The 10,921-nt window shown below is 44.1% G+C and overlaps 1 non-coding gene across 1 annotated transcript; it reads right to left on the reverse strand.

Annotated features, from left to right (window-relative positions):
* Positions 1-5,511: 5,511 nt before the first annotated feature.
* TRNAG-CCC (transfer RNA glycine (anticodon CCC)) lies at positions 5,512-5,584 on the reverse strand. The gene has a single exon. It is a non-coding gene; the product is annotated as a tRNA-Gly (tRNA).
* Between the last annotated feature and the right edge of the window lie 5,337 nt (positions 5,585-10,921).

The following is a 10,921-nucleotide window of genomic DNA, read 5'->3' on the forward strand; positions in this document are numbered from 1 at the left end:
TTCCAGAGTGGATATCTCATTGACCCTGTGCTGTTTTTGGAGAGACTGTCCTTTCTCCTGGTCTGCATATAGGTTGAACTCCCGTATCAGTGAATTAAAAGTGTAAAGTTTATGCCATGGATTGCAATTTTAAAATGATGTGTTTCAATAACTAGTCCTAGTCTTATTTTATGTACAGTGAGGCCATTCAAATTGCCTAGAGACAGTGGATTGTATTTTCTGCCCATTTTAAATTTCTGCTAATTTGTACATGGCAATATCTCCCCAAAAGTGCTCTGTCTTAATTTACTCAACAAATATTCATTGACGGACTGCTGCGTGTCATGCACCGTGGTTACTGGGGTCACCGCAGTGACCTGGGTGGCCTCGCTGCCCTCAAGGAGATCACTTTCCACTACAGGTTACACACAGTAAAGAGTAAATGTATGCCAGGTAGTGAGTGTCTGTAGATTTTAAAAGGTAGGCTCAAGGAACAGATAGTGATGGACATGACCTAGAGTCCTATTTTAAACAGGATCACTATATCTCCATTAAGGCAATATATTCATAAAGACATGAAGAAAGGGATGGGATAAGTCTTGTCGATATCCAAGCAAAGGGTATCCTGGCAGAGCCAAAATAAACTCAAAGATGCTGAAGGAGTGTGTTTCTTTTTTTTTTTTTTTTTTATCTTCAACTGTATCTTTATTTTTTTTTAATTTTATTTTATTTTTAAACTTTACATAATTGTATTAGTTTTGCCAAATATCAAAATGAATCCACCACAGGTATACATGTGTTCCCCATCCTGCACCCTCCTCCATCCTCCCTCCCCATACCATCTCTCTGGGTCGTCCCAGTGCACTAGCCCCAAGCATCCAGTATCGTGCATCGAACCTGGACTGGCAACTCGTTTCATACATGATATTTTACGTGTTTCAATGCTATTCTCCCAAATCTTCCCATCCTCTCCCTCTCCCACAGAGTCCATAAGACTGTTCTATACATCAGTGTCTCTTTTGCTGTCTCATACACAGGGTTATTGTTACCATCTTTCTAAATTCCATATATATGCGTTAGCATACTGTATTGGTGTTTTTCTTTCTGGCTTACTTCACTCTGTATAATAGGCTCCAGTTTCATCCACCTCATTAGAACTGATTCAAATGTATTCTTTTTAATGGCTGAGTAGTACTCCATTGTGTATATGTACCACAGCTTTCTTATCCATTCATCTGCTGATGGACATCTAGGCTGCTTCCATGTCCTGGCTATTATAAACAGTGCTGAGATGAACATTGGGGTACATGTGTCTCTTTCCTTTCTGGTTTCTTCAGTGTGTATGCCCAGCCGTGGGATTGCTGGGTCATAAGGCGGTTCTATTTCCAGTTTTTTAAGCAATCTCCACAGTGTTCTCCATAGTGGCTGTACTAGTTTGCATTCCCACCAACAGTGTAAGAGGGTTCCCTTTTCTCCACACCCTCTCCAGCATTTATTATTTGTAGACTTTTGGATCGCAGCCATTCTGACTGGTGTGAAATGGTACCTCATAGTGGTTTTGATTTGCATTTCTCTGATAATGAGTGATGTTGAGCATCTTTTCATGTGTTTGTTAGCCATTTGTATGTCTTCTTTGGAGAAATGTCTATTTGGTTCTTTGGCCCATTTTTGGATTGGGTTAAAAAAATAGCTGCAGAGCATCCTTGGGGTCTTTGAAATGAGAATTTTAGACCTTGAAGAAACTCTCGATATTATGCAGTTCCAAGACTGCTGGTAGATTTCACGCGGTGGCAGTTTAGCCGCTAAGTCGTGTCCGACTCTTTTGCGACCCTTTTGCGACTGTAGCCCGCCAGGCTCCCCTGTCCATGGGATTTCCCAGGCAGGAACACAGGAGTGGGTTGCCATTTCCTTCTCCAGGTGGATTTCGTCTTCAAGGCCGATTCAGATGAACTGGTGGTGAAAGCCTCCAGCAAGCGTCAGTAAGTTTCTTCTCTCAAGGTTCAGATGGTAAATATTTTCAGCTTAGAGGGACATACTGTTTCTGTTGCAATCGCTCAACTCTGTCATTGGTTGAAGGCACCCAAAGACACTATGTAAGCAAATAAAGGCGAACATTCTAAGCTCTCATAAAACTTTATTTTGCTCAATGAGTAGGATTTAGATGGCCTTTGTTTCACTGGTAGGCTAGACTTGGCCCTTGAACCATGCCACCCTCTGAGCTAGTATGGTGTTAGGCAGTCTTACCTGCATATTTCAAACAGACACAAAAGATGTAATTAATTTCCTTCATGTGATTGTCTAGAGATAAGTGGTGCAAGCTGTCTGAGTAGTTCTGTTCCCTGTGGACATTCAGGGCCTTGGGGTCCCTCCATCATAAGCATTTACCCTCCCTGGACTGCTACCCTAATCCCTGTGGACTAGGCTGGGTCCCAGAGCAGTTCAGCTGGCAGGAAAGGGAGAAGATAGAAATTACCTTTTTAGGATGTGGCGTGGAAGTTGCACACAGCACGTCTGATCGATGAGAACATGATCACATCGCCGCACCTGGCTGCAGAGAGGAAATGCTCTCTCTGTCTGGGAGCCCTGTACTCGACTAAAAATCTATTATCGTGGATTTTTAAAGGGAACTTAAATTAAGAGGGGGGCTGCCTCTTAATTTGCCTCTCAGTTTGCCACAGAATTTATAAGAGATGGTGAAAAAAAATTTTTGTCTGTTTGTACATAATATGTGAACAGCAATGACTAACATTGCATAATACTTCAGAAATTTAGAAAAGTCTTTCTCATACGTTAGTTTAATTCTTCAACATTATATTCCCTTGAAATAAGCACTACCATTGGAAGTACATATTATCTTCTTGTAGTTGAAGATTAGATAATGCTCAGGAGTGCAACAGGACTTCCCTTGTGGCCCACTGGTTAAGAAGCCACCTGCCAATGCAGGATTGAACCAGGGTTCGATCCCTGGTCCAGGAAGATTCCACAGGCTGTGAGGCAAATAGGCCCATGTGGCACAACGACTGACTCCATACACCTCAGCTGCTAAAGCCCTTCGACAAGAGAGAAGCCACGGCAACGAGAAGCCCGTGATAGCAAGGAGCGGGTAGCCTCCACTCACAGCTAGAGAAAAGCCCACGCGGCAAAGACTCAGCGCAGCCAAAATAAATAAAACGAGTGTGAAGGACGTAGAGCATAGACGGGTGGTGGCCAAGAGGGAGGCGGGTATGGAGGGGGAGGTCGGGGTTGGCAGATGTGTAGAATGGATAGACCACAGGGTCTATCTCTGCATAGCACAGAGAATTTGTTCAGTATCCTATGATACACCATCACAGAAAGGAAAGCTTAAACAAGAATGTATACATGCATAACTGAATCACTTTGCTGTAGAGAAGAAATGAACACAACATTGTAAATCCACTATACTTCAATTAAAACAACTTTCTAAATTAAAAAGTTAAAAAAAAAGAGAAAAGTGTGAGTTTACCAAAGCCATATAGCTGCTCCACACAGAGCCCAGACCTTACTCTAGGCTCAGTTTTACCATTTGCTCTCCTAGAAACTCATCTCTCTCAATACCTCATCCTCTGAAGGCCTGGGTCTCGGTGTTTACCAGGTAGAATGTCCCAGCAGAGCACAGGCTCTGACACGTTAGTGTGCAAAGTACCTGATTCCCTCAGCCCAGCCCTAGAAGTCTGCCTGACATGGCCTTGGGTGTGAAGCCCTGGAATGGTCATGCCATTGGAATCACCGCGGTGACCTTACATTGTATTATTGTGTTTTGCTTAAACAGAGAGGGGAGATATTTCATATTTCTGTCTATTCGTTCCCTTTTGGCCTTCCTATACTTTCATGCTAAATTTTGAAACTCTTGCCTTCTGAAAAATCCCAGCTAATTTCTTTTGAATCATCTCTAACTCAAAACTAAACAAAACAAAAAAATCAAACAGTGATAAAATGTCAAAAATGAATTTTGGAAGCCAACATATAGCCGTTCAAACAGAAGTTTTCAAAGTCCTTGGTTGAGGGGGTGGCGTTATATCCTGTAGCTAATTTCCCAGAGATTTCTCTGTGGCTTTATGTTAACCTCAATTCCCAGTCAATTGCATTGAGCTTTTTACTTGCCTTTTTCTTGGTCAGACATCAGGATGAATTTAAACTCCTCTCTCTGCCCAATGGCCTCTCTGATGTATTTGCAACTTTTGCATTCCCTTTCCCTGTTGAATCCGATGGAAATTCCTTTGGAGCCTTTGAGTCAGAAACTTTTGTGTTGCTAATAGAACTTGGCTTCATTAGCATTTCAAATTCCTCGACATTCTCAGGGATGAGGGCTCCCCGTCAGCGACCTGATTTACCAGACCTCCTTAATGGAAATCAGCAGTGGCCTGTGCTTTGGCCCTATTTCTACCAGCACGTGTCACTGCAAAATCTTGTTCAGGGATTCTAGAGAAAGATGCAAGCGTAATCTGAGAAGCTTTACTTTTATCCCTCTCTGTACTCTAGACGTTGCTGCTGAAAAGCCACACACCCTTCATCTCCGTTGGTAGTTGGATCCTGGGTAGAGGATGACTCAGAGACAGTTGGGGAGGTGGACGAGTAGATGGGTAGATGGACAAGTGGGAGATAGATAACTAGAAAGGAGGGTGGATGGTGGATGGGTAATGATGGGTGGGTAGATGGTACAGCAGAAGAGTGAGTAGGTGGATAGGATAGATGAATGGATGGGAAGATAAGATAGACAATGCAAATCTTCCATCCTGTACAATATCCTTGCCATTTAATTAACCATAATTGGCCTTATGTTCCTGAGGCTAACTACCACTTTGCAGAAAACAGCACGCCATGGGATCTATTTTCTGCCTCCCACAAGGAGCAGCAGGGTGGGGCTTGTCAAATATTTCATTGCCATCCTGACTCAGTGTCTGCTTTGGAGACGAAAAGAAAGCATCCTTTTGTAATGTATATAATGATGCTTCAGTGCTGAGGAACTTAAACCAGGCATCTACATAGTAGCAAAATCCCCTGGGGAATTTGCCCTAATCGCATGTGCCTGGACCCCGCAGCCTGAACTGTGCATCCTGGCTGAAAATTCCCAGGCTGACAGGAGATGCTGTGTCCCTGACACCAGAGGCAGCTGAACGGGGTTTGAGCTCTGTGTTCCTGACCTTGCGTTCTCCTTATAGACACACCATTAACATTTTTCAATTTGTTATATATCTGAGGCCATATTCTAAGTGCTTTTTGCTTGTATCACCTCATTCAGTCTTTACCACAACTCTTAAAGGTAGGTGCCATTAATATCTGCATTTTACAGGTGAGGGAATCCAGGCACATGGGGGTGAAGTAACTTGTTAGGGTCACACAGCTGGGAAGAGGTGAAGCTGGAGTTGAAACTCAATCCACGTCCGGACTCCACAGCCCCACCCACCATGCTGTACCATCTCTCTGATCACTCTTTAAATATGTATTCATTTGGCTGATCCGGGTCTTAGCTGCAGCTCGCAGGGTCTTTTACTTGTGGCATGCAGGACGCAGTTCCCCAGCCAGGGATCGAACCTGGGTCCCCTGCATTGGGAGTGCAGAGTCTTAGCCACTGGACCCCCAGGGAAGTCCCTCAGCTCACTTTTGAAGCACCCTGGTCCAACAGAACTTTCTGTGATGACGAAACTGTTCTCTGTGCGGTCCGGTTGACATAATAACCACTAGCCACATGAAATGAGGCCAATATGGCTGAGGAACTAAGTTTTCATTGTATTGAATTTTCACTACTTTAAACAGCACGGTTTAAGAGCCAACTGATAGCCTCTTTTCATACAGGTGATCTAAAAAAAAAATTATTAAGTGCTGAACTAGGCAAAAGAAAGACATCTCAGCTATTGACATTATCCTCCAGTCCCAAAACACTCTGAGAATCCTTTGTGATTCTTTCCATCCCCAAAAGAGCCTCTCGATTCTTCTAAGTGCTCTGCCAACTGGGTGGGACAGCTCCCCGTAGCTCCTTGGAGGATGTGTTGAAAAGAGATAGAACAGATAATTCGGGAAGAATAATACAGGCAGGCTGTAGCATGGTGGGACCATTGGCACTTATTCTCAGGAATCACTGTTATGTTTTTCCATCTTTCGGATACTTGCCACCATATGTTAGGAGAAGAGGGAGCTGATGGAAATCACTGACTTTAAAGCAGGGTTCAGTGTGGAAAAAAGGAAGTATGGTGGCATCTGGGCTCATTGAAGGAGAGATGTAATCCCATACTCTTTACAGAAGGAGGTGAAGAAGTAGGAAAGGGGAAAATGATAAGCCAAGAGAGAAATAAAGATGACCCTGGATGAAGTACTGTAATAAAAGAGCCATATTATTCTTTGTATGATACACAAGTTGAAATTGGGTGAAGCTTTTAAAGGAGATGGAAAGTTAAAGTGTTAAGAAAACTCAAATGTATATGGCTAAGTTTTATGGGATAGAGACAAAGCAATGTAGAATTGGATGAAATAATTGAATATTGGCTTAGAACAGAGGTAGACAAATTGCGGGCTTCCCCGGTGGCTCAGGGGGTAAAGAATCCGCCCTCAAAGCAGGAGACCTGGGTTCGATCCTGGGCTTGGAAGATCCCCTGGAGAAGGGAATGGCTACCGACTCCAGTATCCTGGCCTGGAGAATTCCACGGACTGTATATTCCACAGGGTCGCAGAGAGTCGGACACTCCCGAGCGGCTTTCACTGTCACTTTCAGACAAACTGCAGCGTACGGGTCAACCCAGGGGAATGCTGGGTTTTGTAAATAAAATTTGTTAAGCACACACATGTTGATTCATTTACGCGTGGTCCGTGGCGCCTTTAACATTACGGCAGCAGAACTGAGCAGTTGCAACCGACACTGTATATATAGCCTGCAAAGCCTAGAACGCTTTCTATGGCCCTATGCAGAGAAGGCTTACTGCCCTCCGTTTTAGAACATGAGGTGGCAGGGGGCCATATATTGGCATAACCATTTTGGAGTACTATTTTGTGTGCCCATCAAATTTTAAAATGCACATTTAACCTGTCAACACTGTTACTAGACTCTTTTCAGCAGGCGTTTTGGTCCACATACCCACAGGGTTTCTTATAACACTGGAAAGCTGGAAACAACACAAACAGCCACTTGCTGAGCACTGTTAAATGAACTGTAGTGCACTCATGTAAAAGAATACACAATATTATGCTAGTTTTAAGAGTACAGCAGAGTGATTCAGAAGATATTCTCCATTGAAAGTTATTACAAAGTCACATCCCTACGCTGTTCAATATATCCTTGTTGTTTATCTGTTTTATACATAGTAGTTTATATCTCTTAATCTCCAAGCCCTAGCTTGTCCCTGCCCCCCGTAACCACTAATTTGTTCTCTATATTTGTGAGTCAGTTTTGCTGTATACATTTGTTTGTTTTATTTTTAGAATCCATAAATAAGTGGTAACATCAAGTATTGATCTTTCTCTGTTTGACTTATTTCACTAAGCATAATACTCTCTAGGTCCACCCAAATTGTTGCAATATGGCATAATTAAATTCTTTTTTATGGCTGAGTAATATTCCATTGTATATATATATATGACATCTTTTTTTTTAATTAATTGTTTTCATTGGAGGACAATTACAATATTGTGATGGTTTTTGCCACACATCAACATGAATCAGCCACCAGTATACATGTGGCCCCCGCACCCTGAACCCCCCTCCCACCTTCCTCCTCACCCCATCCCTCTGGGTTGTCCCAGAGCACCGGCTCTGGGTGCCCCGCTTCCTGCCTTGAACTTGCACTGGTCGTGTATTTCACAGATGGTAATGCACATGTTTCAGTGCTGTTCTCTAAGTCATCCCACCCTCGTCTTCTCCCACTGAGTCCAAAAGTCTGTTCTTTACATCTGTGTCTCCTTTGCTGCCCTGCATGTAGAATCATCTTTCTAAATGATGTCGGTACCATCATTCTAAAGTCCATATATATGTGTTAAATTACCATCGTTCTAAATTCCATATATATATTCCATATATATATATACTTTCTCTCTCTGACTTACTTCACTCTGCATTATAGGCTCCAGGTTCAGCCACCTCATTAGAACTGACTCAAATGTGTTCCTTTTTAATAGCTGAATAATATTGCATTACATATACGTACCACAGCTTCCTTATCCGTTCATCTGCCGATGGACATCTCGGTTGCTTCCATGTCCTAGCTACTGTAAACATTGCTGCAATAACCACTGGGATACACATGTTTCTCTTTCAGTTCTGGTTTCCTCAGGGTGTTTGCCCAGCAGTAGGATTGCTGGGTCATATGGCAGTTCCCAGTTTTTTAAGGAATCTCCATACTGCTTTCCATAGTGGCTGTACCATTTTGCATTCCTACCAAGAGTGCAAGAGGGTTCCCTTCTCTCCACACCCTCTCCAGCACTTATTGTGTGTAGACTTATTGATGACGACCGTTCTGACCGGTGAGACACTGTCTCATTGGGTACCACATCTTCTTTATCCGTTAGTCTGTCACTTGGGTCACTTCCATGTCTTGGCAATCATAATAATGCTGCTATGAAAATTGGGGCACATGTTTCCTTTTCAAATTATTATTTTCCTTTTTTCTGGGTACATACTCAGGGGTGAAATTGCTGGATCATACGGTATTTCTGGTTTTATTTTTTCGAGGACCCTCCACACTGGCTTCCCACCAACAGTGTAGGAGGGGTCCCTTTTCTCCACATCGTCACCGTTTGTCACCTGCAGTCTTTTTGACGATACCCATTCTGACAGGTGTGTGGGCGATTGTGTAATTTTGATTTATGTTTCTTTAATAATTCGTAATGTTAAACACATTTACATGTGCCTGTTTGCCATCTGTATGTCTTCTTTGGAAAAAAAAAAACAACAACAAAACAAAACTGTCCATTAAGGTCTTCTTCCCATTCTTTTAATAGACTTTTTAAAAATTGAGCTATTTGTTGTTTTTAATGAGCTAGTTCTATGTATACTGCTTATTACTAAACAGAACAATGTCACAGAACATTGTATGTTGTTTGAATCAACAGTTACAGAAAAGCAGCAAACGATGCCCCTGAAGGTATAGAGACAGGTGCCCAGCCCCTGGCACAGGGCTCAGCATTTGATGAATGCGACATGGAGGGTGTACACATCATTGTGACTTTTTATCTCCTGGACTAGACCCTGAGTGTTTATGAAAACGCATTACTTTTTTAAAGGTCCAAATGAAAAAGAGGGAAGCAATAAACCAGGGGAAATAGCCACAGGTAGGCTCCCCTGGGCATGAGCCAGTGCCAGCAAGGGTGGCCGGAGCCGAGGACTGGCTGAGCCCATTGCTGGCCCTGCGGGCTCACCGGGCCGGAGCTTAGTCTCCAGGCGGGACCCGCAGGAACTGGGGGGCACCAGCACCACAGCAAACGCAGGACGCGCAGAGCAGGCCACTCGGGGGTGGGAAGGGAAGGGGAGCCCCTGTCCTGGGGACAGTGTCTGTATCTGACTGGTGGGAAACTGCACAAAGCGGAAACTGCAGAGAGAGGCGCCAAATGCAGGGAGCACGCAGCGGCCAGCCCTGGAGGCGGAGAGACATTTCTGAGCAAGAACACTTGTTTCCCGGGCCCTGAGCAGACCCAGTGTCTGCGGGGAGGGGGTTCATCTTGGGGATGCGTGTACCCTGCGTCTGCCGGGCTCAGATCCATGGACACCGCCAGTCCCGGTGCCCAAGCCAGGGTCCAGAGGGACAGGCCGGGGCGGGTTCCTCTGCTGATCGGCGTTAGGGCTGCCCCAGCGCCCAGCTCGGAAAGCCGCTAAGCCTGCGGGTGCAGGAGCTGCAAGAACCGGCTCAGCACGCGCCCTGTGCCAGCCACACACACCCCTGCCCCGGCCGCCCTGCTGAAACAGCCCCTCCACTCCGTGCTGGTCGTTTATTTGGGGGGCAGAATTATGGCAAGAGGGGTTTACATGAGATGAACAGTTTAAAAAAAAGTAAAGTAAAAATCAATAGAGAAACGCAGGGAGGAGGCAGGTGCGTCTCTCTAATAATGGGTCCCGGGCCCTCGCTCCGCCCCACGCCCGCCTGCACTCTGCGTGCCCGGTGGCGGGGCGGACGCCCGCGCCCGTGGGAACCCTTCTATTTAGACATCAGAGGCGCTGGGCCGGTTTTGAACCCGGCGGCTGCAGTACTGGTGCGCAGAGACGCCTCCTCGCTCTTCACCAGACTCTCCAGTTCGAACATGTTTGCCCGGCGTGATTCATGGTGTTGCTTTCTGGATTGTCCAGTGGGTAATCGCTGTACAGAAACCAGAGAAACAGATGTAGACCCTGAACCCTGGCTATAAATTTTTGTTTTATGATTATGGGTTTCAAATGTGCTGTGTCACACTGACAAATATACAGTTACTCTGAAACAAAATGAATTTAGGGCTCAAACTTTGCTTTTGTGTTTGTTTGTGGTTGGGAATACTTTTATTAGCATTCCTTTCATCATTGATCAAACACAAAGAACACAGAGGCCGTGACACATATCCGAATGTTATTTTATGCCTCACTAAGAGCATATTTGGGAAAGGGTTCTTCCCAAGTAACAGTTTGGTTAATGTTTAAAATAGGTGTCAGTAACTTAAATTTCATTATCCACAAATTAACTAGGCCATTTTTCACCTTCTACCTGTTCATTAATCTTTATGGTGCACAGATATATATTTAAAGAACTGTGGCTATTTGTGTATCTTTCCTTAATTTTACTTAAGGAGAAGAATGTGAAGGAAAAGTCAGATTTTCAACAAGTGTAAGAATTATATTTACTGACAAAGAAATGATAAGAAATGCATGGTTCAATTTAGGGGCTACTTTTTCAATTACACTTGGATTAAATAATAACTCTAAGAGTTTCTATCCACCTAGTCAATTCAGGATGAGAAATGATAGATTGACTAG

The sequence above is a fragment of the Bubalus kerabau genome, chromosome 2 (genome assembly GCF_029407905.1).
Source record: "Bubalus kerabau isolate K-KA32 ecotype Philippines breed swamp buffalo chromosome 2, PCC_UOA_SB_1v2, whole genome shotgun sequence".
Taxonomy (NCBI): domain Eukaryota; kingdom Metazoa; phylum Chordata; class Mammalia; order Artiodactyla; family Bovidae; genus Bubalus; species Bubalus kerabau.